Source organism: Erpetoichthys calabaricus, chromosome 9 (assembly GCF_900747795.2).
Source record: "Erpetoichthys calabaricus chromosome 9, fErpCal1.3, whole genome shotgun sequence".
NCBI classification, from domain to species: domain Eukaryota; kingdom Metazoa; phylum Chordata; class Cladistia; order Polypteriformes; family Polypteridae; genus Erpetoichthys; species Erpetoichthys calabaricus.
In genome coordinates this window covers 88,496,787-88,515,021 of record NC_041402.2, presented here as the reverse complement: position 1 = coordinate 88,515,021, position 18,235 = coordinate 88,496,787, and the positions used below count along the sequence as shown (strand labels likewise).

Here is an 18,235-nt window from a genome sequence, read left to right as displayed (position 1 = left end):
GCCTAGCAGATCAACAGTTACAATCTTCTCACTTGAAAGTGCAGCCCCTAATGAATGATCAGTTGAAGTATTTGAATGAGCTATGGTTGGCTTTCCTAGGCAGATGTGCAGATGTACAGAAAAGGCCCTGCTAAGAGCTGAGACCTAAAGTTTGTTTTTGTTTACATGTTTATTATAACAAATCTGTGCTTTGTTTCAATTAGGAGAGTTGTGTTTCCTTTACAGTTTATAGTAAAATAAATAATGAAACTTTCTCATTGATTCACTAAATACACCATACTTCAGTACCACCCACAACCAGAAAGAAATTACACCAAATGAGCAATTAAGGTCAAATCAGGGAGAATGCAAATGCCTCTACAAAATGATTGAAAATGTACTGCATACTGCCCTGCCCTCTATGAAACTGTGGCAACCTAACCTTACTGGTAGCTCATGAGCACATCAAAGACCCTCATGAGAGCATTTTAAGGAATATGCATTCATGAACACTGTAATGCAGCCAACATCTATGAAATAAAACTTAAGCGGTCTTCAATTTTTCATTCCTGGCGAATACTTTCAGGACTCACAGTGTAGGGTTGGCACTTCAAAATATGCCGAAATCTTCTGCAAGACAAGCCTCTAGCTTGGTACTCAATTAAAATCAATGAAGGTAGTTCTTTTCTTCATCTTTCAATCTTTTCTTAATTAAGAGAGCAAAGCAGAAAGATTAAAGTACAGTTGAGACAAAAATAAGATCAATACAAAAATACGAACGTGAATCAAAAAAATTATATAAACTGAACACTCAACCCTGCTGACCTACCCGATTTAGAGAGCTAGTTGACAGGAAAGTTCAGTCTAATGTAGTTTTCCACATACTGTATATTAAGACAACAGAAAACATTTACCAGAGAAATTGTGTTCAAATTTTAGAATTGTATTAATGAATCCTTTTCAATTTCTAAAAAAATGTCTTGAACTGTTTTTTTTTTTCATTTTTTCCCACTTAAAGGTAGCATAAGATGTCACTTTCCCATTCTGCCAGTTAAGCAAAATCAGTCTTTAAGGAAACAATTTAGTATAGGATTTAAAGCAAGATTGTTCTTAGTTAATGTTATCTCATCCTGTGTTACACAAAATATTGCCATTTTAGGATTGTGAGTGGTTTCAGATCCAATACTGTCTGAATGGTATGAAAACACTTTAATCCAAAATTGATCGCGATTAGAGAATTCCCAAAACATATGACATATAGGAGAAAATAAACAAGTGTGGAGAATAAAAACTAAAATAAAAGGAAGAAATAAAAAAAACAACTAAAGCAGATAATATAGTTAAAATTCAGCTAAAATACATTTTTTTTATTATTTTGTATCATTTCATTCAAATTACAAAACAAAAACAGGTATTGTTTGAGTATTATTGCAAAACAAAGCACAGTTGGATACAGATATAGGGGCCTTGAATATACAGTATGAGGATTACATTCATACTGCAATTGAAATAAAACTAGAGCACAAAACAGAGGAAACCAATAAAATAATTTGATAGTCATAATGATTATAACTAGGGGAACTAGCTAAATTAGATTAAGAACAACTATAATATAAAGTATTTTGCCTGTGAACTTTTTACAGGGCTCTGAGTCTGTACTCAGCGAAGAGTGCTATACAAAAATAAACAAATTGAATATTAATCACAGTCGAGATTATAAGAGGGTTAGGCTTTTTTTATTAAAATCTAGAGGCGTGGCCTTGGGATTCCAGTCCCACTTACTGGTACAGTTCAACTATTAGAAGGATATAACCAGAAATGGATCAAAAACAGATATCGTACATGATCAAGCCATGTTCAGGGATAGAACATTTACATCTATTGAAAATTCAGATCTGAAAATCTGAACCCATCACAACAGTTCCTGTATATGTAAATACACACCAATCAGCCACAACATTAAAATCACCTGCCTAATATTATTGCGGTGGGTTGGCACCCTGCCCAGGATTGGTTCCCTGCCTTGTGCCCTGTGTTGGCTGGGATTGGCTCCAGCAGACCCCCGTGACCCTGTGTTCGGATTCAGCGGGTTGGAAAATGGATGGATGGATGGATGCCTAATATTATGTAGTTACTGTACCTCTTGTGCCATCAAAATAGCGCTGATCTGCTGAGGCATGGACTGCACAAGACATCTAAGGGTGTCCTGTGGCATCTAAACACCAAGATGTTAGCAATAGCTCCTTTATGTTCTGTAAGTTGTGAGATGGGGCTTTCATGGATTAAACCTTTTTTCCAGCATCCCATAGATGTTCGATCAGATTGAAATCGGGGGACTTTGGAGGCCAAGCCAATACGCTAAACTCTTTGTTATCTTCCTCAAACCACTCCTGAACAAATTTTGCAGGGAGATGGGGTACATTATCATGCTGAAAGAGACCACTGCCATCAGGGAATACCATTGCCATGGAGGGGTGTACATGATCTGCCACAATCTTGAGGTAGGTGGTACATGTCAAAGTAACATCCACAGGAATGCCAGGACCCAAGCTTTCACAGCAGAACATTGCCAAGACCATCACACCACCTCTACTGCCTTGCCTTCTTCCCATAATGCATTCTGATGACACTCACATACCCATTGTAGGCACTTTAAGCAGTGGACAGGGATCAGCATGGGCTGACTGGTCTGTGGCTATGTAGCCCAAATATGCAGCTAGATGCGATGCACTGTGTGTTCTGACACCTTTCTCTCATGGCTAGTATTGTTTTTCATGAATCTGTGTTATAGTAGCTCTTCTGTAGGACTGGACCAGATGGGCTATTTTGATTAATATTGGACTTATTAACATAACTTGATTTCAGCAGGTCCAACTTAAACCAAGGCTAAATAATTAATCTTTTGGGTTCTTTAAGATCTGTGTTACAATGGAGCCACACTAAGATTCATTTGATATGTATTTTTTAAAACTGCATCTTAAATTGAGATAGATGTTATTCATAGACATCATGAATATAGCTGCTGGCATATTCAGCATAAATTGGCTTAATAATGTTTGTAAAATATAAATGATACCAACTGAAATTATATTGCAGGAGACAGACATCTCATATCTCTTGAAGAGAAGACTGAGGTAAAACCCAATATACTTTTGCAGCTGCAGAGCATTAAATTGGTTAATTAAGCTTTTCAGTAATAGTTAATTTTCATACTGCTGACTTTAATACAATTTTACACTTTGTTCCGAAGGAGCAATGAGTGCACAACAAGCATTTTTTAATTTTTTTTAATTTCCCGTTGCTTGTTGTCACCATCATCAAGACGAGGGCAGCAGGATTGCTTTAGAGAAAATATGGAAAGAGCCTGGGTTCATTTTAGTTAAGACATACATACCTTTTTAAATCCGGGATTTTGCAGAAGTTGCATGGTGTACACATTTGCCAATCTAAACTACAAAAAAATTGTGTTTCTTTTCAAAAAACCCAACTTCTCTGCAACCACACAAGCAGACATGCAGTCCAGTCCCACCCACTTGCTCGACACAAAGCCAAATCAGCAGTACTCAAGGATTCTACTAAGAGACACATTACCAAAGGAGTTCAGTCTTCATCTCAGGTCACTGGATAGCGTCCATATCTCTCATCCATATAGCAAAACAGGAAGCACCAGGACTCTATCCATCCATCCATCCATTATCCAACCTGCTATATCCTAACTACAGGGTCACGGGGGTCTGCTGGAGCCAATCACCAGGACTCTAATGACTTGGAAATTTGTCCTTTTGCAAAGATATTGGGAGTGCCACACGCCCCTTTCCAGTGAGCCCATATAACCCCTACCCCCCCCCCCACCACCCCCCATGCTCTCCCAAACCATCTACTGACTTCATAGGAATAGTCACCAGAAACATATATGTTGCTGCCGGCCGAGGTAAGTAAACATCTCCACGCGATCAACACTCAGACAGGCAGACACACTGCTGACTCCTCACTCAGTCTCGAGATAGCCCAGATCAAAGCCTCCATTGACCCTGCAAAGATCACAGCATTGTCAGCAAAGTCAAGATCAGTGAATGTTTCTTCACCAGCTGAAGCCCCAACAGCCACTGAACACCACAGCCCTGCCCAACACCCAGTCCATGCAAGTATTAGAGTAGGAGGAAGAGCACACCTTTGAAGAAATCCACAATCAACTGGGAAGACCTTAAAGGCTCTGCCTCCACTGTGCACAGCACTCAGTTACCAGTGTACAGGCCAACCATGACATCCAGCAACTTTGAGGGGATCCTGCAAAGTCTCAAGCTTTCCCACATGGCAGCCCCTAACTGGTATTGGCCTCATTTGTAAGTTGCTTTGAATAAAAGTGTCTGATAAATAAATACATGTAAATGTTAATGGAATACTTGGGATGGAAATATCAAAAAAAGTTAGTATTTTGGTTGGTTGAGTATATTGTCACATACGTGTGTTTAGGAGACAACTAAAGGGCTTAAATACATGTGATTCCATGCCAGACCAGGGGATGGCGAAGTGCACTAATTTTCCTTCTCGATCTTTTGCAGACCATTCTAGGGAAATCCCGCCCGGCTCTGGGGCAGCCAATGACATCACTTCCGGTTCTGGTATTGATGACATCACTTCCACTACTGGCCTTTAAAGCTGACATCTTCTCTCAAGAGAATCAGTTCTGTTTTGGACTCAGTTGAATGAACATGTCTCTGTTATTTAATCAGTTTTGCAGCCGGGAACAGTACGGGTGGCTGCCCCAAACCTTCTCGATGTCTTATGGTCATTTTTCTGACAATATATATAGATATACTGTATATAGATATATGTAGATATACAGATATACTGTATATAGATATATGTAGATATATAGATATACTGTATATATAGATATTTATAGCTATATAGATATACAGTATATAGATATAGATATATATATATATATATACTGTAGATAGATATAGATATATGTATCTTGTGTATTGCATACGATTAAAAGTAATGTTTGTTTTCCCTTGTGAGCTCAATAATATAGTTATAGTCTTTGTCACACAGTTTATTCACTTAATAACTAACATCTTATTTTAATAAAACACTCAAATATTACAAGTCTTACTTAATAGACTAAAAAAATCACATCTTTAATCCCCATTGCAGTCACTTTCTGTATTTCCTTGTTTTATACATTTTTGTTCATAATAAAGTTATCTTTGAAAAAATGTCACCTTTCACTGGCTAATCTAACATGACAAAATGTAAATTAATTTTATTAAATACTACAGCATCATTTTTTTTATTGCATTTTTTATTGCTTGTTTTTTTGTTACATTTACTTTAAACTCTGGATAAGTGAGTTTGCAGATGGATGGATGGACAGACAAGTAATTTGTTGTTACCAAACGAAATGAAAGTGAACATCCACAGTGACATTCATGATTCAGTAAAAGGGCATTCATGGAGGTGGGAAAGTGAGTGTCTGTTGGAATGGGGTAAGACTGGTGCAGGAGCTGTGATCTTCCTTTTTCTTCTTCATTGCATCACTTTCTTTCATTTGGTTAGCTCTTGTCCAGATTCTGATCTGGAATTAGCAAAACTTTGGTGGTTTCTTACTAATCTGTCATCGTATGGCAGACTCATATAGAGCAAGCACTTCACTGACACCTACATGCACACCCACTAGACTATAATCTTCCATCATAGTAACTTCTTCATCCTTAAAATGAAAATCAAGCCTTTATGAAAATAGTCATCTATGCTAAAAAAAGAATTCCATCACTTGACTTATCAGGGCTTTAACTGCAAGGGGGCAAAATTCAGAGCATACAGGCACGCAAATATCAAGTAAACACTTGAGTCATATTATGTAAGCTAATTCTGCTTTTAAGTTATGTGTGTTACAGAAGGACAGTAAAAAGAGGATACCGTAGCATTTGTCAACTAAGAACGAGGAGAAATAAACAGGCTATACCTCCCATAGAACAGAACTGAATTTGACAATTGAGGAAAAGGGTAATTCACTAAATCTTATCTTAAGCATCATACAGAAAAAGTAAAACAGCAGAAAAAAATGCATGCTCATTAAGGACGTCATTAACTTACACATAAAGAAGATGGGGAAGAAATATAGCAGGTGGATAGTGCTTTTTCAGGATTTAGTTTTAGAATTAATGATCTGTGGAATTTAAGGTCATTAGTAATGGTCAGAAGTAACCTTCCAAACAAAAGCTCTGTGACAGTTGTAAATGATCAAGACCACTCCATTCTCATTTTAAGTTTTCAGAATTGTTTTCCATGTAAATTAGCTTTTGCACCATTGTTTTATTTGTTCACCGGTAAAATTCCCAAATATGTGCTATGTTTAATTATCAAAGTAGCCAAAAAAAAAGCTTCAGTAAAGTACAAAATGCTAGTAAGATTATAAAGTTTATACATGAAAGTTTGCTGTAATTTCGAATTTTTTCCTTAATGCCTTTACATACTGAAGACGTTAAATAAGAACCTAATGAAATCTGATGAACTGTAAGCTATGCCATTGTTTTGTGCAAGTAAACATTTCAAAAAACACAACAGTCCTCTGGCATATGTGATTAGTACTTATTATATAACCTTTAATCTGGGGCACTAATGCTGGATGGTGCACAAAAAAAAATTGCCCGCAATACATACTGACATGACCTTGATGACAACCTCTTCAATGTTTGGATGCCAGCTCCACACTATAGGGACAGCGTCCAAGCCACTTATTATTCTGTATCGCAGGTGGGTCAAACTAATTTCCTAGAATGTAGCAGTGGCTGCAGGTTTTTGCTTAATCCAATTTTTGCTGCTCATAAAGCTAGGCATTTAATTCTACGGCTTTTTTGTGCCCCCATTCTGCCACATTAAAACTTTGTAATACTGAAGATTTTCCTTCTCTGTAAACTTCATCAGAATGTTTTGTGGAATGGAGTAGATACATATTTTTCAGCATTTCAACTTTTACCCCCTTTTCCTTCAAATATTTTATAGAGATACTTAATAATGAACATATACATATGTGTAAAAATATCTAACAATGTTTAGGTGTTTGTTGATTTGTTATCTACATTTAAAATATTAAATGGCAAGTTGTTAAGAAGTAAAAATGCAATTAAGGGCCGTGAATGCTAATATTTAGAACTACTAGGGGGCTTTGCCCCCTGCTCATTTCGCTTGCCAACCCCTTCTCCCCCTGTCAGCATTACGCACCATTGTGAAATTGGGGGCTGAACGCACCCCAAGGATACGCGTCCGCTCCTCCGAAACCCCTCTTAAACGGTGATACAATGGGAAACTAATACAGTTTTGTTTTTTTTTTTACCTCCTCTATGCTTGATCAGCTGCTGGCTTGTTGCTGCTGCCGTGCCACGTGATCTGCACTTCGCTCGCCTACCCCTTCCAAACCACCCTGCTATCCATTGGCACTACACACCATTGTGAAAAAGGGGGCTGAACACACCCCAAGGAGACACGGCTGCTCCTCCAAAATCCCTCTTAAATGGTGATACAATGGGAAACAAATACAGTTTATTTTTTTACCTCCTCTTTGCTCGATCAGCTGCTGGCTTGCTGCTTGCTGCCATGCCACGTGATCTGCATTTTGTGTGGCGCTTCGAACATTTAAAAGCCTGTACAGCACCTGAATATTCAATCTCTTTTTGCTGTTCCGTTATTTCAACAAGTAATATTTTCAGTTTGTTTGTGCTAATGCGATCTTTACTCTCCTTTTTTTGAGACTTTCGAATTTTCCTACTTCCATTATCTCTAACCTGCTCTGCATGTGTACCATGGGACTTGCTTCCAAAGGTTGTAAGTATGACGTGACTTGTCCGGCTTGTGGGTAGTGAAAATGTCTCTCTGTCTCTCTTCAAAAGATCTCTCTTCAATAGATCATGTCTTGTCGCAGGAAAAAAGTCTTGTATCGTCGCAAGACTTTTTTTTATAATAGAGAGAAAAGAAGCAATTAAGGATTCGGAATATTAACATGTCAGTTAGCTTAAATTAATAAAGTACAATATGCTCCATTAAGTATGTAGAATTTGCACCATCTTTTCTTGCCTGTATTCTGGTTTTCCTCACACATCCCAAAAACCTGAGTGTTATACATTTTCCTCGTTTGTATAAGTGTGGGTACATGTGCAAGTATGTCCTGCGGAGACCTGGCTCTATGTTGCATTAGTTTCTGTCTTTTGTAAAGTGATGCCAGGATAGATGCAAGACCTGAAGAGAACTAAGTGGTGTTACAAAACTGTTGAATATGTTTTACAGTTATCCAATGCCATTAGCAGACATATGGTTCAATTACAGTTTCAATCTAATCTAAGGTATTATTTCATTGACAAATATAAAATGGTTAGTAGCCATTCTCGGATTACATATCAACAATTTGGCTTTGGATGTAAAATGAATGTTAGCAGGTGCCACACGATTTAATTTAAAACAGGCTGTTTATTTTTAAAGGCATCAAGGGCCTTATTAAGTGGGGAAGGTAAACTAGAAAATGTTCTTCAATTCCTAACAGGAAAAATATTGAACATGAATAATAAAATTCTTGGCCTAATCCTCAGGTATTAAGTGTTTGATAGTGTAGTTTCTGCTGCATGTTTTAAATTTAAACAATATATTTACCGCAAATAAACTGCAAATCTTGCATTATCTTTACAATTTAAAATATATTAGGTATTGGATCTTAAGTATTAACAATGCCATCCAACGTTCCCCCTAAGGAGTGGCCTGGTGCATGCCAATTTTTTTTTTCAGGTGAGCAACAAGTTCTAAAAACCAACAATACTGAGCGCCAGTATTAGCAAAGCATTTCTGCATATAGCACAAAAAAACCATCACACATATAATTCGCGTGAAGATCACATCTCGTCTCCCTAGTTTTTCCCTCCCAGGATTTTTTTTATAATAGAGAGATAAAACTATTACTAGTACAAAACTATATATAGTCACCTCATTGACACATCTGAGGCTCATAATACCACACCGGGATGAGAGGGGTGCTATTCCTCCACACTCCAGAGAAGATGCCCATTGAGGGTAACTGATCCCACCTCTTCCAGCTGGTGCTCCGTAAGGTTTGAGCATGCCAGAAGGAGATTCAGTCTATGATAGCCAGAGCAACTCGCAGGATGGAGCTCTGTGCAAACTAAAGACTCAAAGCCATGAGCATTATTTTTTGTTTCCTGTTTAATTTAACTTTTTCCATTTAGCACACCATTGGGCATTTGTTTTTGTTTTGTATTGAAGGAATTAAATGGAGATAACTGGGCTGGCACCCCAACATTTATTTTTTCTAAGCACTTCTTCCTTTGTGCACTGACAAAATATATATACAGACGTGTATATTATATATATATATATATATATATATATATATATATATATATATATATAAAAACCCTATATACAAAATAAATATATAATGTGTGTATGTGTATATACACAGTAAATATACTGTATATAATGCAACATAAAAAAAATTTTTGTGGCAATATGGGCAATTAGGAATTTTTTTCTATGCTATAGCAAATCTCCCCAGAAGAAACAATAATAATCTGTGCACATGTAATATGAGTTTCAATGCTGAGAGGACGATTTCATGTCTCAGGTTAAAAGCTAATAAAAAGAATCCATTCATTTATTGAACCTCCAAATTCTGTATTCGAGTCTTAGACTGGAGTCTATCTCTGCAGCTTCAGATGCAAGGTAATTAGAGCCATGTGCCGTTACTCTAATGCACTTTATTTTATATATAAAAGTCTACGCGTGGAAGTGTGTGTGTCTGTCTGGCCTGGAAGTGAGAGGTGGAGTCGGGGTAAGGGCTCCACCTCTGAGGAAACCAAAAACTCCCTTAGCTGCTAAGAACACTAGCAGAGACAGCACGTCAGCAAAATGAAACCTCAGAAGAAAGAGAAAATTGCTTATCCGCTAACATTGGCAAAATGGTATCCCTTTTACTTTTCCTCCCACCATTAATACACAAGCGAGGCAAGCACGACAGCAAAATGAAACCACTGAAGAAAGACAGTCACTTAGCCACTAATGCAGTTATTTGATAATCAGGAAGTTCAATCACCCTTATTAAAGCAGAACATTTGGCAGTTTGGTCTAAAGCTTTCAAATTTGTGCTAAAAGTATGTCCAGGATTGTGCTTGTCTAGTACATCTTTCACAACCTTCCAACCCAACGCTTATTTAGCTGCCTGCCTGTACATCTGGGCAAATAATGCCAGCTTATATCAACCTTATCAGCATCTTCTCTGGAAAAAAAAAGTAGAAGCCTTATGTTCCACAGTTTCGCTTTCGTTTTTTTTTTGCTCATGTCAAAAATATTTAATGATATTTTACCTGTGCCAAGACAGTGATAGATAGGTAGATAGTTTGGAGTTTATTGATCCTGAGGGGAAGTTTACATGCTCAAGCACAACAACATAGACCATAAAGGTATTGTGCAAAGCTGTAAAAAAAAAATTGCATATTCTTGCAGTAGTGCAATACACATGACTGTACATACAGTACAACATAACCAGTGTAAATTTAACAAAGTGCCTTATATTAATACTCATTATCTTAGTGTGTCTCTTATAATTGGTAATGGTCAAGGTGGATACAACAGGAAGAAACACTTTACCATCTGTTTGCCATGGGCAAAAACGACCCTCAGTAGTGTCACTTAGCAAACCATGGTTGAGTGAGCTAGTGGTTAAAGTTGCTCATGGAGAGCATTAGTCATAATGGCCTCTAATTTTGCTATCATCCTTTAATCATCCCCTGCCTCCATCGAGTCTTGAGTTAATCCTGTAATGCAGCTGGCCTTCCTAATCATTTTAGTCAGGCACTTGACATCCCCTAAGCAGGTGTTACTTCAGACCACAGCAAAGAACAGTACATGGACAACTATGGATAGATTGAACAACTCCAGCGGCTTATCACGTACATGAAAGTACCTGACTCTTCTCAATTAGAAGAACCTGCTCTGATCCGTATTGAACATGTTATCTGGGTTATTTATCTAATGTAGTCTATTGTTCAGTAGGTCCATTATATAAAGTCATTTTAAGGCCTGTATCACCCCCAATTTTGGTGACTGGTTCTAAGAAATTAGGGATTTTCTAGCCGAGAAAAGTCTAATGCCAACATCTTGCTCTTCACTTCCAGCTGAATGTCCCTGCCCATCATGACAAAGTGCTCCATCCTTTTTCCAATTCATCTTCAACACCGAATGCAACCTACAATGGAAGGGTCATCTGAAAACCTCTGTAGATGACATCAACTGTCATTGTACATAAAAACAGTTTTGCAGAGGGTGACAACAAAGGACTATTATAGTATTCATTCAAGTCCCATATTAGTTTAATGATCTGTTAAAATGTGTAGCCAATTAACAAATAAGGTAAACTTTATTTCATTTTACTGAAGCCCTATTTAATTCAAAGCCTAGAATGGAAGGCAAATTCAAACAAGGTGTTTGAATGTTTAAAAAATTAGAAAATGATGGGCTTTCAGAAGAGGAAACCAAAAGAATTGTCACAAGACAAGCTAGATTTGTTGCCTATTGGAGCAGGAGTACTAAATATGAAAAACAAAATGAAACTGAACTCAAAAGTCAATAAACAGAATTCTTTTCCAAATCTTTCCTAACCATTGTTAATTTTCTTGGGGATTCAATCCAAAGCATGAATGCTAGACAATGTACACTGGCATCTTTCATAATGGTTATGTGATTACCTCAAAGGTCAGATTGTCATCTGCTCACATGATAGCAACAAATGTGATGTTAACAACAATACGGCGATGCCCTTGAAAATACTGCAGAAAATGGTGATGCCTGGTAGAAACACTCTTACAAATGGTAGCAATATCACAAAAATAACGACAAAACAAACAACAATAAAAATAACAATAGCAATACTTCTAAACATTTGTAGTAATAATAATGTTACAGGTCACGGTGAATTTCTCAATTACGTGTCTGACCAAAATGAAAGATTTCAACATTCTCTGGGGACCATTATTTTATTTCTTTATATTTTGTATTGCCCTTGTATGTGGCATCATATTTTAGAATTTTATATTTTATCTTTTTATATTTATCTTTTGTATTCTGTGTTCTCCTTGTATGTTGCACCAATACTATCCAAACAAATTCCTACTACATATTAGAGTACCTGGCCAATAAAGTGAATTCTGATTTTGATTATAAATAACAATGTATTAAAATACGGAACTTCTTTTAAATTACATTAAATGCCTCAGAACTATCACAAGTCAGTTCCTGATTAATAAGGCCTTTCTCCAAGTTGGGAAAGTATGTTATGTCACAGCCCCTTGTAAAAGTATGAAATTGCCAATTATGTTTTATTTCTTGCTCTGGCACAGAGTTTGCTTCCAGCCTTACGCTTGATGCTGCCGAGATAAACACCATTCCACCCTGACCCTGAAGTAATTTCAATAAAAGAAGGATGATAAATGTTATTTGCTTTCTTATGAATAATTTTACACCTTAAATTTATTTTAAAAAGGTATTTGGATTGGAACACTCAAGTCAAAATATGTTTGAAACGTTTTATTTAATTATTATTTAATGCATAAGTTAGCAATTGATAAATTCTGAATACCTTTCTAAAATAGAGTAATTAATGAATTAAGGAGAATAATATTTGCAAAGACAAAATTCAAAGAAAAATTTTCAAGCCAATAAAAAATAACTTGCATCCAATTTGGACGTATCTGCAGTTCATTATATTTCTTAGCAAACAGTGACCATTAAAGAAACACTGACATCAAGGAAACAAACAAGCTTCCCACCTATTGTTGTGGTTTAGGTACAGACAAACCACAATAGGCTTGTCGTGGTACAAATATGTTAATCCTATACAACATAAAGATATCAGATATCTGCTACTTGCAAAAGCTCTTCCTCATTTTGTGTTCTTGAACAAGAGCCCTGTGTCATCTGCAATTTGAAACCAAGACAAATACCAGCTGTTGAGAAATTATTCAAAGCGTGCAGAGAATCAATAAGCAAATGAAACAAAATGCATCAGTATCATGTTGGAGTGTCTTGTCACCTCATAAATATTATCATTGTATAACCATTTTAATCAAGCATGGAGTAATTTTTCAGACTGATTCCTTTTTAACATGCTACAGCAGTACAGTTCTTTTTGCGGTATGTTTTATATAACAGGGTCAAGATTCATGGTAGGATCCTTAGTCACTCATTGTACATCTTTAAGCAAGCTCCTCACGTTATGAAAACTGAGATATTGTATTTAAGAGTACATCCATTATTTGTATTATTTGTGTTTTAATGATCATGCATAGGATCCTTTAGATTGATTCATTGCTATAAAAAGTGCTACGCAAAGATTTAAAGTACTGTATGTGATTCTGATGATTAGATTTGTGTAGACAAGAGTTTATTAATTGGACTTTCACTCCTAATTACCATGTAGACCACCATTCATTTTTAGTGGATGTTTAGTCAGTGGATTCTAATGTAATGCAGTTTGAATACATTAAAAGTTCACTTCTCTCTCTAGAAAATTACCAACTGTATACTTTATATATATATTAAGTATAAACATCTACACGTGGCAGTGTGTGTGCTTTTCTGGCCCGGAAGTGAGAGGTGAAGTCAGGGTAAGGGTTCCACCTCCGAGGATACGCAAGCGAGGCCAGCACGTCGGCAAAACGAAATATCCGAAGACAGAGTCACTCGCTTATCCACTATTACAGAAGTGTGGTGAGCACATCGGCAAAATGGTATCCATTTTACTTTTCCTCCCACTGCTAATACACAAGTGAGGCGAGCATGTCGGAAAAATGAAACCTCTGAAGAAAGACAAAGTTGCTTAGCTGCTAATACACAAGCGATGCAAGCACATCGGCAAAATGAAACCTCCTAGGAGAGAGATGCCCGGAGTAGTTCCTTTCAATTACCTGGTATCTCTACATACGCTTTCAATAGTTTCTAGGACCCTGTGCTTTTTACAGCATGGGTTTATACAGCTAGTATATTATAATGGGCTACACAACTGGCAATGAGTTAATTGGCAGAATTAGTACCAGAGTGGCATGGGACTAAAGCAAACAGTTTTTCCTCCAGTGAGCACCATCCCAAGTTACTTTGCAGGTACAGACACTTTGTACAACTGTTTATTTACATATTTTTATGAAAGGGACACATGCAATGTAAGGGAATTGGTCAGTGACTAGGAAGCCAGCACTGAACCAAACACCTTGTGATGTAAGATTCTGTTCCTCTTCCACTGGACACACAAATAAAAATTTCAATGTACTCTGTGCACATAACAATACTCGTACTACTACTACTACTACTACTACTACTACTACATCACCATATTTTTCATCAAAGTAGATACAGAGAGTCTTGGGCTAAAGAGGAGCTGTTAGGAACTAATTAGACTAACACCTGCAGAACATTTCTGAGAAAATTAATTTCATGACAATGAGAGTACCCTGTGCATTTTGTAGGACACCACTCTTATTCTTCATGCCACAGACAGCACAAGATGATCGCAATACCAAGGTAGTGGTGTTCTACAACTTGTAACAATGGACAGATAGTTTCATAAAAGAAAAATAGCTCAGAGGTGGAAACAAAGTCAACTAGAGAACATTAGAGGCTGAATGACTTGGAGGCTGATTAGGGTATTTAAATAATCCCAGAAATAAATTCAGACTGGCCTAGAAGCAATGTCTTTTTGACTGCATACCTTGTTTTCTACCACCAAGTATTGTATTAACAATTTTATTTTAATTCATGACCCCTTTGTGCCTGAGTTGGAATTACCATCAGGGTGTTTTGGGTGCAGAAGGTACCTTTTTACCAAACGTATAATTGCAGAAATTCTTTCCTGTCTACTTTTTCCAGTATTTAGTGGTGACACTCTGCACCATTGTGAACTGGTCAACACATGTTGTAACCCTCTTTGATTTTTTTTTCTTCTTTAACTTATGCTATATATGTTATATGTATGTGACATGTTTTGTTATAAGCAGCTCAAAACCTACCAAGTCAAATGTGAATTTCCCCTTGGGATTAATAAAGTATCTGTCTATCTATCTATCCATACATCCATCCATCCATAAAGAAAGCCTACACAAGGCTATTGTTATATTGTTGTAATAATTAATCATTGACACATTTATGTATCCTATGATGAACTGGCACCCTGTCCAGGATTTTTCCTGCCTTGCACCCAATGCTATTTGGGACAGGCTCCACTGACTCCCCACAACCCTGCTCAAGACTAAGCAGGTTAGGAAATGACATTTATGTATATTTGAATGCCCAGGGGGCTGTGCAGTATTTTAGCCTTGGAACCCCAAAAGGTTTATTTTCTCCAGAATAATCACTACCTGCAGTTTTTGTTTTCCTCTCTTCCTTAGTCATTTAACCATTGCATTTATTGTCATTGTTTATTAAGTTGGACTAGTTTTATTGTAAAGCACTTTGAGCTACATTTATAGGTGAAAATGCACCATATAAATAAATGTCATTATGGTTTCCTCCTATTGAGCTATGACATATTATCAAATTATTATTTTAAATAGTGATTAATTATGGATGTGTGTGAATTTGTCCTACAGTGGTCTACTGTCTATCTATCTATCTATCTATCTATCTATCTATCTATCTATCTATCTATCTATCTATCTATCTATCTATCTATCTATCTATCTATCTATCTATCTATCTATCTATCTATCTATCTATCTATCTATCTATATCTCAATATATGCTGGTATATATGCATATCTATGTATTTGTGTCAGAAAAGAAACAGTGGTCCTATTTGCATGAAAGTAAGAGTAGCAGGTGACATATGACAAAAAAATTCTAAAGCTGTAGACTCTCAAGGTTTACAAAACAACTGGGTAAGTTCGTGGTTTGGAGGCATTTCATGGTATGGATGTACTGTATGTTCATGTTATGGAGGCAGGCAATTACCGAAGGGTGCATTATGGCACATCCAGCTAAGCACTACACAAATACTCCTACAAAGATGCAATGGTTCTGTACATGGCATCACAGATTGTTGCACACAGGCTGAACTGGAGTCATTTCCAGGGACACAAGTGGCTGGGAAAGAGTTCTGATATCATTTAGCTATTCCTGCAAGATGACAGTTCTGTGTGATCAGGCATTATAATGCTAGGAACTGGAGTGAGTTAGACCTATGTTCGAAGTTTTTATGGTGGATAACAGGATCTCCTTGATGGATTATTGTGCAGTTAGACTTAGCCTTGATGCCATCTCTTCTGATAGTGTATTTTAGAATGTCACACAAATAACACTGTTTTCTGCATCTCTTCTGTGAGAACCCATTAGTGCCAAAAAAGACGGGACCCAACACCAGTCTATGGCAGTTCTAGCTACTCGAGACTGACACCAGTCCAGAGAAAATTGATAATGAATGATGTATGTTTGTATGTATGTATGTTTTTGTGAGTCACTGAGAATTCATCTACGTTGCCCAGCAATCCATGAAATGCGTAATACTGTATGTTCACCAGACATGGGAAGCACTAATGTTTATACTGTGGTATCCTTTCACACAATACACTAGTCATCCCATGCTATTATTCCATTATGTCCCCCTATTGTTTCCTACAGCATCCTAATGTCACATCCATATGACCAACACTCGGCCTCATGAAGGCCAACTATTATGGCCAATCAGACTCATTCATTTGTTAGCATGACTGATAAAAGTATCACAGATGCGCCTTTGTGGTGTTGTGGCAGCAATACAATTGTTTGAAGTTAATCATGTGGAAGCCCTGCTCATTTATATAACTTTTCTACGCCACTTCTAATGCATGAAACCCTGTTGTATCCTGTGGAGTGGAGTATATCATTTCAGACATGGCAATATAATTATGCTAGTTCCTTTTACAATTCTGCTTATGATCTTGGTTTAATAGGAAGCTCTTCAATCTACACTGCCTTAAGGTTAAGACAAAAGGACCTAAAACAATAATCATTAACCTCCAGTATACCAATGACTGTACTATTTTGCCCACTCCATAGAAGAACATTAAACTAATCTAAACCTCTTTGCCAAAGCCTACAAGAATCTGGAACTGTCTCACAACATCAGGAAAACAAAGAACCTATCATCATCTAATAGACATTCTGGAAAAAGTTTTGTTGGCAACTCTCTTTAGCTAGGCACCTAACTTTTCGAAAAGACAACCATCAAGGGAATACTTCAACTCTGTATCAGCTCTTCAGTCTCTGCAGACAATTAATTCCTCTACTTCAAGCTCAGATGAGGTTAAAGAACCTGAGATGACCAATGGAAACAGTTTAAAGATTTCATATAAGACCTCCGATCAGAGCTCAGATGAGAGCAAAGAACCTGATGTGGCCAGTGAAAACAATTTAAAGACACTTTCAAGGCTTTACAAAAATCTAGATCAACATCACTAAATGACTATAGTACCTGAACATCCATTGTGGCACTACATGGTTCAGTCAGTACCACTTTATTATCAGACCAATGAAACAGACAAAAGACAGACACAATGTGAGTGAGGAGATGTAAATTTTGTATAACACACCAAAATATATCTTCTGTCCCCACTAGAAATTAGCAGCAATGCAATTGTCAGTTGTTGGATCAGTAACTTGAAAACTGGATTGGGCATTCTAAGGTCACACATATATAACTTCAATGTTTGCAATTATCATTTTAAGTGTACGCTAAAAGAGAGAGGTTGTCTTGACCACAATAAATATATAAACATAATAATTTTTTAAAATATCCTGGTTATACTGATTTCCAATCCTTGTTTGCATACACATTTGACTTCCCTCTAGGTGTTAACTATTTTTCAATTATGGAGTTTAGTCTGCATCTTTTTATACAGCTTTTGTTTGTTTTCTCTGGCGACACTACCTTTTTCTCCCAATCCAAAAACTTGGAGCCAGTTCCATTTATTAATGGATCTAGTGAATACTTAGACCTTTCACTTGATTAACTACATCATGGAAATGGTTGGATTGAAATCCTAAAGTTTTTTACTCTCTTGTAATACATTTACAAAAATGAGTTTAGTTTACATATTTTAGAAAAAGTAGATCCTAGTATTTGTAAAACTACTAATAAACATTCTTGCAAATAAACATTCAAATAGCATTCATTCATTCATATGTAAGACACACTTTCTCTTAGATAAAATATTAAATCTAT

The 18,235-nt window shown here is 36.7% G+C and overlaps 1 protein-coding gene across 1 annotated transcript in view; it reads right to left on the bottom strand.

The window, feature by feature from the left end:
- The window catches only part of dbndd1 (dysbindin domain containing 1), a 119,744-nt gene that overhangs the window by 88,627 nt on the left and 12,882 nt on the right, over window positions 1-18,235 (bottom strand). The gene's annotated exons all lie outside the window — the stretch shown is intronic.